We start from the raw sequence: 16,605 nt of genomic DNA, 5'->3' as shown, positions 1-16,605 counted from the left end.
AGCAAGAAAACTCTTCAAGTTTGTAGCTTCCATCTTGCTCAAATTCAACTAATCAACCACTTAACCTTGTTTTTGTTCCATAGAAATCATTAAGTGAGTGATAGTGAGTTGTGTGGTGAAGTTGTTTGGAAGCCTAAGGTGCCAAGTGGTCCCTCTCTCTTGTTTCTAAGGTGAGTGGTGTATGAATCCCTCTCCTCCCTATATTGATGCTTAAATCATGCTTAGTGGTAGTATGAGATGCCATTTTATGGATTATATTTTGAGTTGTGGTTGAATTGATGAACTTTTATAATTTTTGGGGATTTTTCTATTTTAATATAAGCATGATTGTGTGGCTATCTATGATGACAATAAATGGTATATAATGACTCTAGGAGGTGGAAAAAGTGATTAATTGCAACCAATTTCTGGTTCGGAAGAAATTTCAGAAAACTAGGGTTCTTGAGGGAGCATTCTGTCCGAAATTTTAGGTCCTAGTTAGAGGCCGAATTGGCCTTAGCTTAAAACATGAAGGTTGTAGGGAATGACATTTTAGAGGTGATTACAAAATTCCAGGTCAATTGGAGTAGTGTAGAATGAGAAAAGTCGAAATTACTATTGCTGTTCTGGTTTTACCCGAATGTAAGGATTGCGCCTGTAATTGGTTGTTTTGGCTGGAATTACTTCCGAATTGGTTGTTGAGGCCTTCTGATGAAATTTAGCCCTGTTTCTTAGCTTTCAGCCGGTTTTGGAATTTCTGGATTTGGACTTGTAGAGCCTGAGTTATGATGTTTCCGCTAGAATGCGTTTTGGTGAATCTGTTTTACGTGTTTGATGTAGTATCTTGCATTTTTGACCTGTTTGCACTCAAAACTGGGTTGAGTGACCTTCTGTGATGTTGTATCTCTGTAGTTTAGCTTCGAAATGGTGGGTCTTGTACCTTCATCTGATAATCGTAGTGAAATTGGTGCCATTACCGCAAAATGAGGACAAAAACTGTTTTTTTCAGGGCCAAAGCTAGTTACATTTCCGAAATTTCTGGTTTCCTTTAATGTTTGTATATGCTCATGGAACCCTATTGGGGTCATGTTTGGCCTTGGTTTATGACTCGTTATCGAGTCTCATTGTATTTGTTTGCATGTTTTAGGACGTGACCGTGGTGCACAACGTTCTTTTGACGGAAGTGCATGAAACCACATTTGCGAGCTTGGTAAGTGTACTACTCACTTGTGTGTTATTATATGGCTTTGATACTTGAACTTGAGGTGTTGAATGTTAATTGAATGAAGTGAGAGTGTACTTTATCACTCTCACTTATTGTTTTGCATGTTATTGGAAAGTGATTGGAATGTTATATGAAATGTTATATGAAATGTAATACATGACTTGGTGTCGTTTGGACGAGTCTCCAACGACGACAATTGTTATCTTTGAGCTCAACCCCATTGGTAATTGATTGAATCGAGCCGGCGAGGGCTTGGTCGTGCCAATTAATGTGCCTTGGGGCAATGTTATATGGAATCTTGTAGTATGAGAGACTCTCGATTCTGGTTTACTCGAGTAATACCACAATGCAAGTGTTTGGATTTCGGGCCCGGTTGGGGGAATGTTAGGTGGAAGGAATGGAAGTAAAGTGGGGTCTACAGTTGGTTATTTTTGAACATTGACGGAGAGTCAATGACGTCCGATCAAGAAATGCAAACGAGGAAAAGGGCTCTTGAGAGTCATCTGTATCCTTTTATCACCATATTTGACGTGTGCCTTTGCTTATTTTACTATATTGAATGAAAGCTTGATGCTTATGTGCACTTGGTTGCGTAAGTGATAGTATCTCACTGGGCAATTAGCTCATACCGTTTCTTTTGTTTTCCTTACAGGAATATGACTCTTTTTGGAATGAATCTTGATAGATGGTTGCCGAATGAACTAGATGTATATTTTTTTGTATGGTATATGAAGTGAAACCCTAAATGTATCTTTAGGGCCGTTTTCACTTTCAATTTGGCAAACCGTGTATATATTCACTTTTGACAACTTTTGTATGTCACTTTGGATTGTATTTGCTAAAGCTCAAGATGTGAATCTTTGTTCGATATTTGGTTGCGTTCTGACGGGTCAGTTACTATTCATGACCGACTCCGAATTTCATTTTTTTTTATTTTGGGTTATTTTGCCCTTTTGCCTTGTTTATGCGCGTTTATAAGTTCCGGAACGAAATAGATCGCTCTAAACTGCACCGTTAGTCCTGGCGAGAGTTGGGCAGGCAGTCCGCTAACCTCTTTGGTTCGCCTTAGGGGAAGGTGGGGCTGTCACAGGTGGTATCAGAGCCTAGGTTTGAATTGGCCTGGGTGTATTAGAATTGCTTGATTTGAGGGTTCTTTGTTATGGCCTTTAAGCTTATTTATGCTTATTTACACTTTTGGTGTAGGATGGACGGATCTAGTGGACCGAGTGATGGCCCTGCAGGCGAGCGACCCCGTGTAGCGTTTGCTACCGAGTGAGTACACTATTTGAATACTACTTTATTACCTTAATCTCCCTACTTTTATTTCAGCAAAATTAGCCCTAAAATATCCTCTATTCAGCTGAAATTCTTAACTAAAAGAGAGGGAGAAAAGAAAGAAAAATAAAAACTATTCTTGTGGTGACACTTGTTGGAAGCCTAGGAAACTGTGACCAAGCAATTTTCTTTCCTTTTTATCTTCTTCTTGGTTCCATTTTCTTCCATTTTCTTTCCTTGTTGGCCGAACCTAGTGAAAAGAAAAAGAGAAAAGAAAGCTTGCAACTCCAACCTTGAATCCATCTTTGTTTGAGTGAAATCGACAAAACCAAACAGATTAAACTTACCTTTTGGTGTTTGGAAAGGTTGGTGTCATGAATTTTTTAGAAGAGGGTGGTTTGTTTTTCACTTGCAGCTTTTGGAAGGTATAAGGCTTGAACTTCCTTTTCTCTTGCTTAATCTTGTTAAATTTGGTATAGAAACTTTTATTCTTGGTTTGGTATGGTTAATTAATTAGTTTTTGATGGTGTAATGGAATGTCTAGGTAGGATTTGTGACGCCCCACTTCTCCCTAGGGCGAATCTAAGGGTATCCGCGGAACGCCTGCCTAACTTTCGCTAGGACTCGATACAAGTCTAATTCAAACTTAAGGATAAACAACCAAATAATAAAGGTCGAAGTAAAGGAAAGTTGCTTCCTTTCTAAAACATCTTACATCACAAGTTACCAAAAGTACATCAACATTTCCCAAAAATTACAACCACTAGAAGTCGATTAATCAATTACATCCAAAAATTCTAATAAAAAGTAATCAGGTCTGTTTCTCCAAAATCTTTCCATTTCGAGCTTCTGTTAAGGAAAACAAACTAATGGGGTGAGCTAACGCTCAGTGAGGTCAAGAAAAAAAGAAAAACATGCAAACACATAGTTCAAGTAACAATAACATTTGTATAAGAACTAAACCTAGAAAATTCAAGTAATTCACAATTAATAATAAAACACGATTAATAAGGATATGGGACCTCTCAGGAGCTAGATTCCACTTGCTTTGTCGAGGCTCAATCTGATACCTTCACGTGATGATACTCCGTCAACCGAGTAGGTATCAAGTCTGTAGAACTCCACTTACTTCACAATTCCATCCACTGTTACACCCCCTTAATCGGCCCCGCACGTCGATTATTAAAGGGCAATACCATTCAAGTATGCCAAGTAAGATCTCTCAAATAGATCATTCTTTGAAATCTATCCCATGGTTCACCAAGCTTCTCGACCAAGCCCATACAGGCTCGAGTCACAAGGTTAGCCTATGAGTTTGGGCGTCCCCCACGATTATAAGTATAAGTCGAACAGATTCACTCCAATCGACATTTAGTCAAACACAAGTATAATTTTATAAGTTGATGAGGTTCACTCCAATCGACATTGAGTCAAACACAAGTATAATTTTAAGTATGAGCAAATCGATTATTTAGGCAAGTAAAAGAGAATAAGGGTAATAAAGTACATACTCGACTCAACAAATTCAAAATACTCAATTAATAGGGAACAATTCAAGTATTTAGCAACAATTCATGCACTTGACACTCACCAATTCAAAACAAGTGAGTAAGTAAGCAAACAAAGTCTTTAGTTGACCGCTCCAAAATTCTCTTCAAGATCCTCTTGAGCGCCTGAAGAAATAGTGATCAACCATCACTCACATATACACACAACCACTTATCATACAAGGAGGAAAGCACACTCGCTAAACATTTAAGACAATGTCTTAGAAGAGCTTTAATCTCTTGAGAATTGAGATTTAAAAGTGAGGATTTAAAGTCACAAGGGAAACTTGTATCCTCCATGAAATCTGTGACGCCCCGAAAAAAAAATGAGTTTGAGAACCCGGAAATTTTGTAATTTTCTAGGGTTTATTTTTTTAATCGCCCGTTTTTCTACATTTTCTTGATTAGAAAAATTCCCCAGATAAAGTTTATGAGCAAAAATAGTTTTAAAATGATTTTCCTAGTATTGGAGAGTTTTTAGAAAATTAAGAATATATAACGGACGTGGGACCCACAAGTGCGAAAAGTTCGGAAAAATTCGGCCAATTAGGTTAAATTCCGGATACTGTGTAAAATTTATCGGGTGTTAAGGGATAAGTAGAGGATGTGAATTGATTGATGTGAGAGGAAAAAGAAAAGATAAGATTGCATTTATGGAGGTGACAAGTGTCACCATTGTATTGGAAATAGCTTATGACTTACTATTCATTTTCTTGACTTTTTGACCAATTGCTTAAATATCTTAAAAATCACACAAAATTCATTCTTGTCTTCAACCTCTTGGCTGATTCTCTCTCTAGCAAAGAAGGAAGAAAAAACTTCTTCAAAGTTTGGCAATTATCTAGCTCAAATCCTCCAAAACACTTGCTTGATCTAGTTTCTACTCCATAAAACCTCTTCTTTTAGTGATAGTGAGTTGTTTGGTGAAGTTGTTTGGAAGCTTAAGGTGACAAGTAGCTCTCCCTCTTGTTTTGCTAAGGTAAGTGGTGGATGAACACCTCTCCTTCCTCTAATGATGTTCAATTCATGATTAGTGGTGTTATAAGATGCAATTTCATGGATTATTTCTTGAGTTTGGTTGAATTGGTGAAGTTTTATTATTTTTGGGGATTTTTCTGTTTTCATAGGGATATGATTGGGTGGTCATGTATGATGATTGGAAATGATGTTTAATGACTCTAGGAGGTGGAAAAAGTGATTAAGTGCAATCAATTTCTGTTTTGGAAGAAATTTCAGAAAATTAGGTTTTGTAGTTCTTCATTCTGCCCGAATTTATTGCACCATGTTAGAGGCCGAATTGGACTTTTCTCAAAACATGAAAGTTGTAGGTATTGATGAGTTTGAAGTGCCTGTAAAATTTCAGGTCATTTGGATTAGTGTAGAGTGAGATATGCCGATTTTACTGTTGCTGTTCTGGGTTGATCAGAATGCGAAAACTGCACTTGTAATTGGCCATTTTGACTGGAATTTCTTTGGATTTAGGTGTTGGTGTCTTCTGATGAAATGTATCTGGATGTCTTAGCTACCATATGCCTTTGGAATTTCGGCATTTGGACCTGTATAGACTGAGTTATAGTAATTACAGCATTATGTGATTTGTAAACCTGTTTTTGGTGTTTCCGGTTGAGTATTTGGCACATTTGACCTAGTTGTGCTAGGATTTGGACTGAGTGGCCTTCTACATTGTTGTAGACCTATCTCTTATCTTCGAAACGGTGGGTCTTGCACCTTCTTCCGACAATCATAACTCCTTTGGTACCATTACCGCAAAATGACGTCAAAACTATTTTTCTGGTTTTGAGCTTAAGTTTCATTTCCGGATTTTTTTCCCCCTAGCTTGACTTGCACTAGTATTACTTGGAGCTTGCTGAATGGCTATGGATGAACTTGTTGTTGTGTGTGTACCTTTGGGACTGGCTGAGGAAATAATGAAGCCATGATGGCTGGAAAAGTTAGCAAATGTAGGGGAAGTGCTGTCCGAACTTTTAAAGGATTTGTTTGCATTGAGTTTGTGATCTAAGACTTGGGTTTGACCAAGGCAATGATACATGATGGATGATTTCTGAGCCATTGAGGTGAGTGACCTCAAACTATTTCTGAAGTTCTTTATGAACCGTTTCCTGCATTATTTACTTTTAAACTGTTTCCAAAAGTTACTTTTGAACTGTTTTCTTGCATATCATGCGTACTTGCATATGAGTGTCCCTTGGTTGCTGTAATTCTTGACTATTGGCTTGTCATTATTAATTGAAAATGTGTTAAGTACTTTCGATGATTGTTAAAACGAGTTTTCTAGGCGAGTGTGTACTTTATCGCACTCGACCTAAATAAATATGAATTTTCAATGATTAATGATTAAATGCTAGTTGCGCATGATGTAAGCCTTTTGGCTGAACTGGCCACTGCCCTTCGTTACCGATCGACTCGAGCCAGAAGCGGACTCGGTCGGGCGATATGGTGACCCTGGGTGAATTTGGTATACTCGAGTATTACCTTGTAGTCCGGCTACGTCCGGATGGGTGGAGTCCGGCCAACGTTGGATGGGTGGAGTCCGGTCAACGTCCGGAAAAGGGGATGAACGAATAAAAAGATGAACGAGGGTTTATTTATAAAAATGAAATTTTCAAATAATTGGAGGAATAAGGGGAAATGTCAGGGGAACGAACAAATGAATAGCTCCATGTGAGCGGTATCCTTTTAATGAATATGTTACTATCGCTTTCCATTGTAATTGTTTCTTGAATTATTGATTATTGATGGTTAATGTGTTGGCTTTGTTATGAAATTTCATGTTCGGAACCTTATTGAGATTTTAGCTCATTGAGCTTTGTGGAATTACCATGTGGTGTCATTTTCTGCTTTTGTTTTACTCTCACTGTGCAAATGTTGACCTGTAACAAAATTACATTTTTACCCCCGGTTACTTATTGAACTTCTAAAACATTACAATGATTTCACTGGCTCACGAGAGCAAAAATACGTACATCTGATTTCTGAACCATGACATCAATGAAATGAATTTTTGTGAAAACTATTTGATTACTGATTTTACTGGTTACTCACTGGGCTTTTAGCTCACCCCAAAAATGTTTTATTTCCCCCCCCACAGGGCTCAAGGCGAAGGAAGGGCTTGTTGTGCTTATTCACGTGACTGGATGGCTTATATCGTGTACAGTTTAAGTTTGGATCTATTTTATGTACGAGTTGGTCTTGTATAAATATTTGAAATTGATATGGATGTAAGTATACATTCCACGATTGGAATCAGTTTCCGCTGCATTTGTGACATGTAATTATTGGAGACTTGGATGTATGTTTGTGGACCATGTGATGTATATTTGAGATTTATATTGTAATTCATTTGAGGATTGTAGTGATCGACTGAGTCCCGGCGAGAGCCGGGCAGGCGGCCCGCCGAACCCTCTGGTTCGCCTTAGGGGGAGGTGGGGCCGTCATAAAATCGGGTTTAAAATGGATGATCAATATCGAAAGAAAGTGAAAAATTCTTAAAAGCTCATTTCCTGCAAAATCGGAAATTTTCAACTTTGAGTGACAAAACTTGAAAAATTAGATCTTGAGTTTGGTACATCCAAAAATGGAAAACTTTACACCGTTGGAAACTAGATTAAAAGTATTAAAGGTTCTAAGATTCCAAACATAAAGCATTCATAATTCAGCTCAAAGTTACAGTTCCAAGAAGACAGGACAGAACTAGTCTTGGTTTTTCAGCAATGTTTGGAAATTCGGCAAAATTCACAGAAAGTGAATCAGCCTCTGAAATTCATAACACAACAAGAGTTCCACATCAAGTTTCAAACACAACAAGCAGAACTAAATTCAGAGTTTTGAGCAACAAGATATAACAGTTTGAAGTCGGCTATTTTTGCAACCTGATCAGTGGATTTCTAGATTTGAAGAGCAATCTTTGGGTATTATTTGGGCCTCGAAATGGCATTGAAATTAAGCCAAATTTGGTACACTTAAAATTCCATATATGAATTACCTCTCTATCAAAATTTAGGCAAAATTTCACACGAAAAAGCCATTAACGAAATGACCAAAATTTGTGAAATTCTTCAAAGCTAATTTGCCAACCGTATCTCTCTTTCTTTTTCAAAAGTTTTGTCCAACGAAATCAACCCCAATTTGCTCCATTTTTGGAACCAAGGTTCTAGAACATTTAATGAGCAATTTATGGGTAATTGACACTAAAATTTTTGAAATATAACATCCCAAAATAGACTTGACCATTCGGTCAAAAGGGAAGGGAAAATTTTCCAGTTTCCAGCTTTGTTGCAGTTTCGAAATCAAACCATATCTAACTCTATACAAATCCAAATTGAGAATGGTTTATGGCACAGGAAACTAGGTTCAAAATGTTACAATTCATCGGAAGGCATCATTTTGGAAATCTTTTCACAAGTGGAAGAGCCACAAGATGCAGCTTCCCAGTTTCATTCAGACAAATAGGCAAAGTAGGGCAGTCCATTTTGTCAATTCACCACGGTTTGCTCAAAATGAAATAGAAGAGGATTCTTATACCATTTGAAAGCTCTGAATGTCTAGTTTTGAATTCCGCAAACAGCACTCAATTTCAACATTTGTACAAAGAGTTATGTTCAGACAAAGAACCACTGTCCGGTTACCCTGCTAGCGAATTTGTAAATTTCAAACTTTACCAAAACTCAAGTTTTATGCAGCTATTTGACATGATTTCTGAAACACTTTCTACATACATATTACAACATATATCCATCAATTTAACAGCCAATCAAGCATCATACCTCTTAATAGCTAGGCTTATCAAATCGATCAACAACTTACACTCTCCAATAGGTGTTTCAACTTCCAAGTCACAAGATAAATTAATCGACCTCATGTGTACCCCACTCATGAATCTAGGGTTCGCAAAAGAGTGTGTCGTACCAGGGTCACTTAGAACCTGAGCTAAGCAATGGAAAACAAGAACCATACCTTCAACGAACTTAATGGAATCGGAAACCTGTGGATAGTCTAATGCATAAACCCTAGCTGGCACCTTAGGTCGACTCCCTCCAGCACTAGACTGCTTAGATGCTGACTTCTCTGGCCTTTGAGTACTAACTCCTCCTTTTGGCAGACTTAGGCATCTTGAGAGCTGATGTTTGGTAATGCCACAATACAAACACTTTACTGATTTCCTCCAGCACTCATTCTCTGTACGGTTGGCTTACTACTATAACTACAAACAACTTTAGGAACTACAGCTTGACCACTTGGAGGTGTCTGTCTTGATTGACCTCGTCTATTGTGGCCTCCTCTTGATTGAGTTCCTTTTAGTATACTAGAAATCTCCACTCTTCCAATTTCTTTTTCCTTTTTAGAAGATGGGACACCGTTATTCGCTTGTCCAGAAGGGTGACTAGGAGCGCCTCTTTTTTTGGCATGAAAATCTTTAACTTGCAACCTTGCACTTTAGACTCTCTGTGCTTTCTCTAGGGTTTCAGTGAATGTAGAGATTTGGGCTGCTGCTAACCCCTCTTGAATATCCACATTGAGTCCTTGTACAAAGCGCCTTATCCTTCTTTGTTTATTAGTCACCAATTCGGGAGCGTACTTAGAAAGCTTAGTAAATCGCTCCTCATAATCAGCCACGCTAAAAGCCCCCTGTCTCAACTTTATGAATTCATCCTCCCGTTTCTCTTGAATCAAAGGCGGGAGAAACTTTTCATTAAACTCCCTTATAAGGTTTTCCCGGGTCCAAGGGATCTACACTCTTTCCCATTTTCCCTTTATCACATCCCACCAAGCACGCGCTGCACCCTTAAATTGAAAATCAGCAAAGTTCACTCACCCCTTCTCGATATAGTCTAGGACGGCAAATATATTGGTCACTCTCTCTAGCCAGTTTTCCGCTAACTCAGGATCAGGTCCCCCAATAAACTTAGGCGGGGCGAATTTCAAAACCCTCTCCAAGGCTCTATCCTTCCCTCTATCGTAAGCCCCTGGTTTGTTAACAGGTCTTGGACCCTGTCGCTCGGCTAACCGTTCTAAAATATCCATCATTCGGTTAATGGTAGTAGCCACTTGATTATCTCCCTTGTTCACTTGCCCTTGGCTCGACCCAGTTGCCGACCCTTGATCATCCCCTTGAGCTTGGGGTTGCCTAGCCCTACGCCCTCGGCCCCTACCACTCCTTCGGCCGTCCATGATCCTAATTATGCCTAGATGCAAGGATAAAAACAATTATGCGAGAGAATACTTAAAATTAAAAGCCAACATGGAAAACATCTGAAATAAAATAACTTGCATATACTAACATTTCAAGATTGTACAATTAGCAAGTCATGGGCATTTACAAAAATAACTTCACACAGGTACCACAAAAGTACATTTAGTCATGCGCGTCAAAAGTAGATTCAAGTGCTTCAAAAGATAGGCTACACAGTCAAGCAAAATACACAGTTAAGCACCACCCCAACTAATCCTAGCTACAAAGTTAAAAGATTTATCACTCCAAATCTAATCCTCAGCAGGACCGTCAGGTAGGATCTCCTCCTCTGGGTCCTTCTCAAAAGGCTCCTTCTCAGGAGTGCCCTCATGAGTCGGGCTCTCGATGGCGACCATCACCTCCTCTATTAATATGGTAGTGTTAGCTAAGATCCCAACGGCCTGATCCCGAACCTCCTCGACTACCCTAACCAGTCGAGCCCTAGTCCTCTGAACCTCGTCATGAGCAGCATCAGCTCTAGTCCGCTCATCTATCATTGTCCCATCGAGCTCTATAATCCTAGCACCTTGGGCATCCACCATAGCATTCAACTCCTCTAGCTCCTGAAGTAATGGCCTATTAGTAGCCGCCAACTATCGGCGCTTAGCGTCAATGGGCAGTATAAGATCATTAGGGTGGGCATGTGTCTCCCTGTGACGGCCCCACCTCCCTCTAGGGCGTACCCTAGGGTTTAGCGAGTCACCTGCCTAGCTCTCGCCAGGACTCACTCACTCATAGCTCAAGAAAATGACGTACATCCATAGAAAATAAATAACACATCCACTTCCACTTAATATATACATTGATGCTCAAATCCAGATGCAAAGCTTCTACATACCAAAATACTTCAAAGTGTCTACAATTCGAGTACAAGCAACCCTAGTCAGGTACTAGAGTAAGTACAAATTCAAAATTCAAAACAACTGGACTACGCTAGTCTGTACACGTCTCACGCCTTGCTCGTACCCCCTGTAAGAAAAACAAATGACGTGGAATGAGCTAAAAGCCCAGTGAGGTTCCAAATAGCAAATCGACCATTGTTTATAAGTACAAGTTTCAATGTAGCAAAGTAATGAGCATGAAAAGTTTATAAAAGTGAGCAATAACACTTCAAGTAGCAAATCTCAAAATGAGCGAGTGTAAAGTTTTCTTTTAAAATGAAACAATAACACGATAAGTACTAATCATTCCAAAGTATAAGGATACAGATGGCTCTCAGGAGCCAAATTCCCATTTCTTCACCAAAGCTTGATCAAGTACTAGTTGACACACCGTCAACTTTCAAATAAGTAACCACTCCAGTAGAACACCACTTAAACTACTCTCCGCCCACCATCCAAACCCCCTACTGGCCCAAAATCCTCAATAAACACTGGTGGTAATACTTGAGTATACCAATTAGTCGAGGAGGTATCACTCCACTCGACAAAACAAAATGCCCAGGATTCGTTATCCAATCGACCAACCCCTTGCCGGCTCGACTCAAGTAACTTGCCACAGGGTTTCTGGAATTCCAGGAAGTGCGAACCATATACACAAATATATCAAATCCACTGCAACAATAAACAAGTATATCTCATATTAGGGCAAATGCGATAAAGTACACTCTTGCCCGATCAAACAAATGACATATCATTAAATCACATTGGTCAAGTATTGAAAACAAGTGTCTAGTTCAATCAGGTATTTGGAAGCACTCACTAAAATGTAGTGCTTTTCAAAAATCATGTTTAGGTCCAATTCCTTGGTTGAAATCCAAATCTGCGATAAAATATCATTGACGAATGTAAAACTCTCTAGAGTTCGAAGCATAGGAGTTTCGCTTCATGAAAATCAAGTAAATGGAACTCGTTTAAATAGTATTCAAGATACTTATCAAATCCCGAAAAATTTATGCTCGCTCATTTAGTTTCAGTAAGAAAGCGGTTAAAACATTAGAACTCCCATTAGAGTCGAAAGAACGAGGAAAATGTATTTCTATTGATTATTACTTTCATTTTCCAAGGGTACAAGGTCGGCCAAGTTCTAACTTATCTACCTCGATAAAAGAAGACACAAATATCCTAGATGGCTCAAGTGGTATTCGCTCTCAAGCCTTACTCAAGTCGCAAGTATATCTACCTAGCCCTTGAGCGTAAATTTGGGCAGCACGCCCTTTATATTTACCTATTTTCCAGCCATTTATGGCTTCATTCTTTTCATCTATCAGTCCCAAAGTCACATACAAAATAATCTCACTTAAATAGCCTTTCAATAGGCTCAATGTCGTATAAGTACAAAATCAAGCTAGGGAAAAGTTCAGAAATGAAGTTTAAGTCCTAAAACAAAAGACAGATTTGACATTGCTTAGCGTATCGGACACAACTGAAACTACGCTTATTGAATTTATGTGCAATTTATACCATTTTGAAGCTAAGAGAAAGGGCTACAACTTTGATGAAGACTACTCAGTTCAGTTCATAGTGTATCCAGGCCAAAATTTCAAATTACAAAACCTGAATCTCATAATCAGGCTAGTTAACCACACTATGCGTAAATGACAATAACTCAGGCTACCAAAGTCCGATTGAGACATTTTCAGGGTTGTTGGAAAGCTAAGACATATCACTACAACTTCTGTGTTTTAGCAAAGGCTAATTTAGTACGGATCAGGGTGAACAGACCCGGTCAGATTGGTGAAATGTCAAAACTGTCCATGAAGCTCTACCTATGGCAGTCAGGGGTATTTTTGTCTTTTCACAAGATACAGTTCTCGGATTGAGCTGAAATTTTTCAGAAAGCTATGAAACATCATTCTCTACAACTGTTATGTTTTCTGCTAAGCCTAATTCAGCCTTCCTCATGGTCAAATGGAACCGGTCAGAACAGGGCAATGAAGAGTTTCATTTCTGAAATTTTAGGAGTTCAAGGTATAACTTCACCTTTCTAGCTTAAACCACTACTACAACCTCCTATACAAGATTATATACACCATATATACCATCCAAACAACAAAAATTATAAGTGAACCATTCAAACCCTAACTCAAAATTCATCACCACAATCATCCAAAATCACTTGAAGTAGGCATCACAAGCAAGATTACAAGTTACTACCCAACTTAAGCAAGACTAAGGGAAATAAATGTGATGGACAGCCAATATACCTCAATAAAAGGGCTTGAAGAGTTATCCTCCACCTCTCCTTGTAAACCTTTTGCACACCAAGCTTTCTAAGTGCTCAAAGAAAGATTTAATCGGTTTAGAATCTTGTTTTTCACTCACAAACACTAAGCTACAAGGTGAAAATAGAGTTTCCTTCCTTGTGTTTTCTCTCTCAAGGTTCGGTCACAAGCTGCAAAAAATGAAGAAGAATGAAGCTCCAAGATGGTTTTATGGCTTAGTCATAGTTTGGGTCAAATGTTCTTGGATGGATGCCACTTGTCCACACAAGATTACATCTCACTTTTCTTTCTTTTCCTTGGGTTTTTGAGTCAAATATTTTGGCCCCCTTGATCAGCTTTAGAGCTGATATTTTGGCTCTAATAACAATGAGATTAACTTGCTAAAAATGTTGGTCAAACGGTATGTTCAATCGGTAGTGAACGGTACCCGTCGGTTCAAGTCATTTTTCCTTAAATCAGGTATACTAGTCTTTTATCTTATAATTCACTAACTTATTATTATTACTTACAATAACACACTTAATATTATCTAAAACTCACTTTTAATCACCAAATTGGATACATATTCCATACCGGATAGTCACACTATGGATAAACATAAAAACCCTAATTTTTGATAACTTGAAAACAAAAGGAAAACCCTTAATTCTATGTTCATTTGCACTTATTGCGGGGTGATTGGGTAGTTGGACCATTATAAAGGAATAATTTCCAAATAAAAGGAAATTTTTAAAAAATATATAAGGAATTTTGCAAGTCCTCACACTCTCTCCCCTTTAAGAGAATTTCGACCTCGAAATTCATACTTTTAGTCATAAACAACTTAAGGTATTTCCCTTGCATATCCGTTTCTAGCTCCCAGGTCTCACCGTAGCCAGAATTTAACTAAACAATGGAAAACACAATTCGTACCTTCTACTACCTCTGATGGTTCAGGTACTGCATGTTGGTCCAAGGTGTACACTCTAGCTGGCACCCTTCGTTTAGTCCCTCCTAGATTTATTTGTTCAAGGTTTAGGTGTGACCTACAAGGGCAAGTTGCAAGTTGGTGCTCGGCACTACCACACCATAAACATTTTCGTGCCTTTCGCCAACAACCATCCTCAGTATGATTGGTCTTCCCACAGTACCCACAAGATACTGTGAGGCACCTCTTGCTTGTCCCTTTCCACTCAAGGCTCCGCTTAGAGTAATTTCCTTAGGTGTCCCCGATATTTGCCTACTACCATCCCCTCGGCCCACCTTAGAGGGTGGCATAGCTAGATCGTCTTGCCCCTGCCCTTGACTTCCACCAGGCACACCTCTCTTTTTTGCATGAAAAGCCCTCATTTGTGCCCTAGCAATTTCTATTCTCTAGGCTTTCTCCAAAACCTCCGTAAAAGTATTAATTTATGCTGCCGCCAAAGCCTCTTGTATTTCTACATTTAGTCCCTAGACAAATCTTCTTACCCTCCTTTGCTCCGTAGATATCAATTCGGGAGCAAACTTAGATAGTTTTATTGTGACAGCCCCATCTCACCCTAAGGCGAACCAAAGGGGTCGGCGAACCGCCTGCCCAACTCTCGCCAGGATTACGGAGACGAATTTCACAAACCGTATAGTACGCGCGATAGGACCCAAAGAAAACGAACAAATGAAACCACCAAGCTCCAATATCACTTACCAAATCAAGTGGTGAAACAGGACATCGATTAAACACTCACCAAAGCCATAGAAGCATAACATCTCACTGAATACACTTAACAGACAAGATTAAATACTTATACATGTAATTACATCAGAGTCTTCAGCATTTTAACTTGAATTACAAGCCAAAGTGTTCATATTAGTCAAAATATAGTTAGGGTTTTGGTTACAAAAGAGCTTAACAAAATAACATATACATTAGCTCGACCTCTTTCTTCCAAAACCGTGATTTCAAAGTTTATCCCCTATAAGGAAAACAAAGATAACGGGAGAAGGGTGAGCTTACGCTCAATGAGGTATCAAAATAATAGCAAGTAAGAATCATGAAATTTCATTTTCAATTAGTCATATAAGCAAATCAAATAAAGAAATGAACAAACACCATAGATAAAAAGGATACGGGTGATTCTCAGGAGCCAAATTCCCATTTGCTTCACCGAAACTTGATCAAAATTATAGTTGACACTCCGTCAACTTTCCAAATAAAGTAACTAGTCCAGTCCAGTAGAGCACCACTTTACACCAAAATTCGTCCACCAAACTTACCCCTACCGGGCCCGAACACCTCAACAGAAATAGAAGTAGTAATACTCGAGTATACCGGAATCAAGGGTCTTAATACCCAAAGATCCCTAGAACAGACTACTGTGGGTCATTATCTAATCGGCCAGACCCTTGCCGGCTCGACTCGAGTAACTTTCCCACAGGATTTGAGCTCAGAGGTCACAGAAAGGTCGTTGGATACAATCTTCCAAACAACGCCAAAACAGATACAGAAACAGATACAGATAACATATTCAAATTCGCACAGTAAGTAGGCATACAGACAGACAAAAGAACGAGTGTGATGAAGTACACCCTTGTCTCAAACAAAATAAACAGATAATACAGTCATTCATATCACAGGTTGCATGTACAGGAACCAAGTTAAACCACAATGAAGGGAGTGGTACACTCACCAGTTCAAGTAAAACAATTTCAAACATTCCCCCCCGAAGTACTTTCTGGATCACCAGCACATCCTAAAATGATCAAAGTAAAACAATTATGGTTCCTATGGGAACGACATTTGCAAATGAAACTTAACTATGAATCATATGCCTAACTCAATGAACTACAAATGCAAGGGTGCAAAAGTGTGATTTTGGAATGAAAAGTAACGAGAGGACCTAGGGCTTGAACGACCCAAAAGCCCTTCATTTCTACCAAAAGGCAACTCAAACTTAAAGGAACCAAATGGCCGAGAAAATTGGACAGCATTTCCCCTAAATTTGCTTACTTTTCCAGCCATCAGGGCTTCATTTTTCCTTAAATCAGCCCCAATGTCACACACCAAATAATCTCATTTCAATAGGCTCAAAGTCGTACAAGTACAAATTCAGGCCAGGAAAATGTCCGGAAATGAAGTTTAAGTCAGAAAACAAAAGACAGATTTGATGTCACTTAGCAGAACAGACACAACCAAAGCTACGCTTATCGG

This window comes from Coffea arabica, chromosome 10c (genome assembly GCF_036785885.1).
Source record: "Coffea arabica cultivar ET-39 chromosome 10c, Coffea Arabica ET-39 HiFi, whole genome shotgun sequence".
Taxonomy (NCBI): domain Eukaryota; kingdom Viridiplantae; phylum Streptophyta; class Magnoliopsida; order Gentianales; family Rubiaceae; genus Coffea; species Coffea arabica.
Note: the sequence above shows the minus strand (reverse complement) of the source record.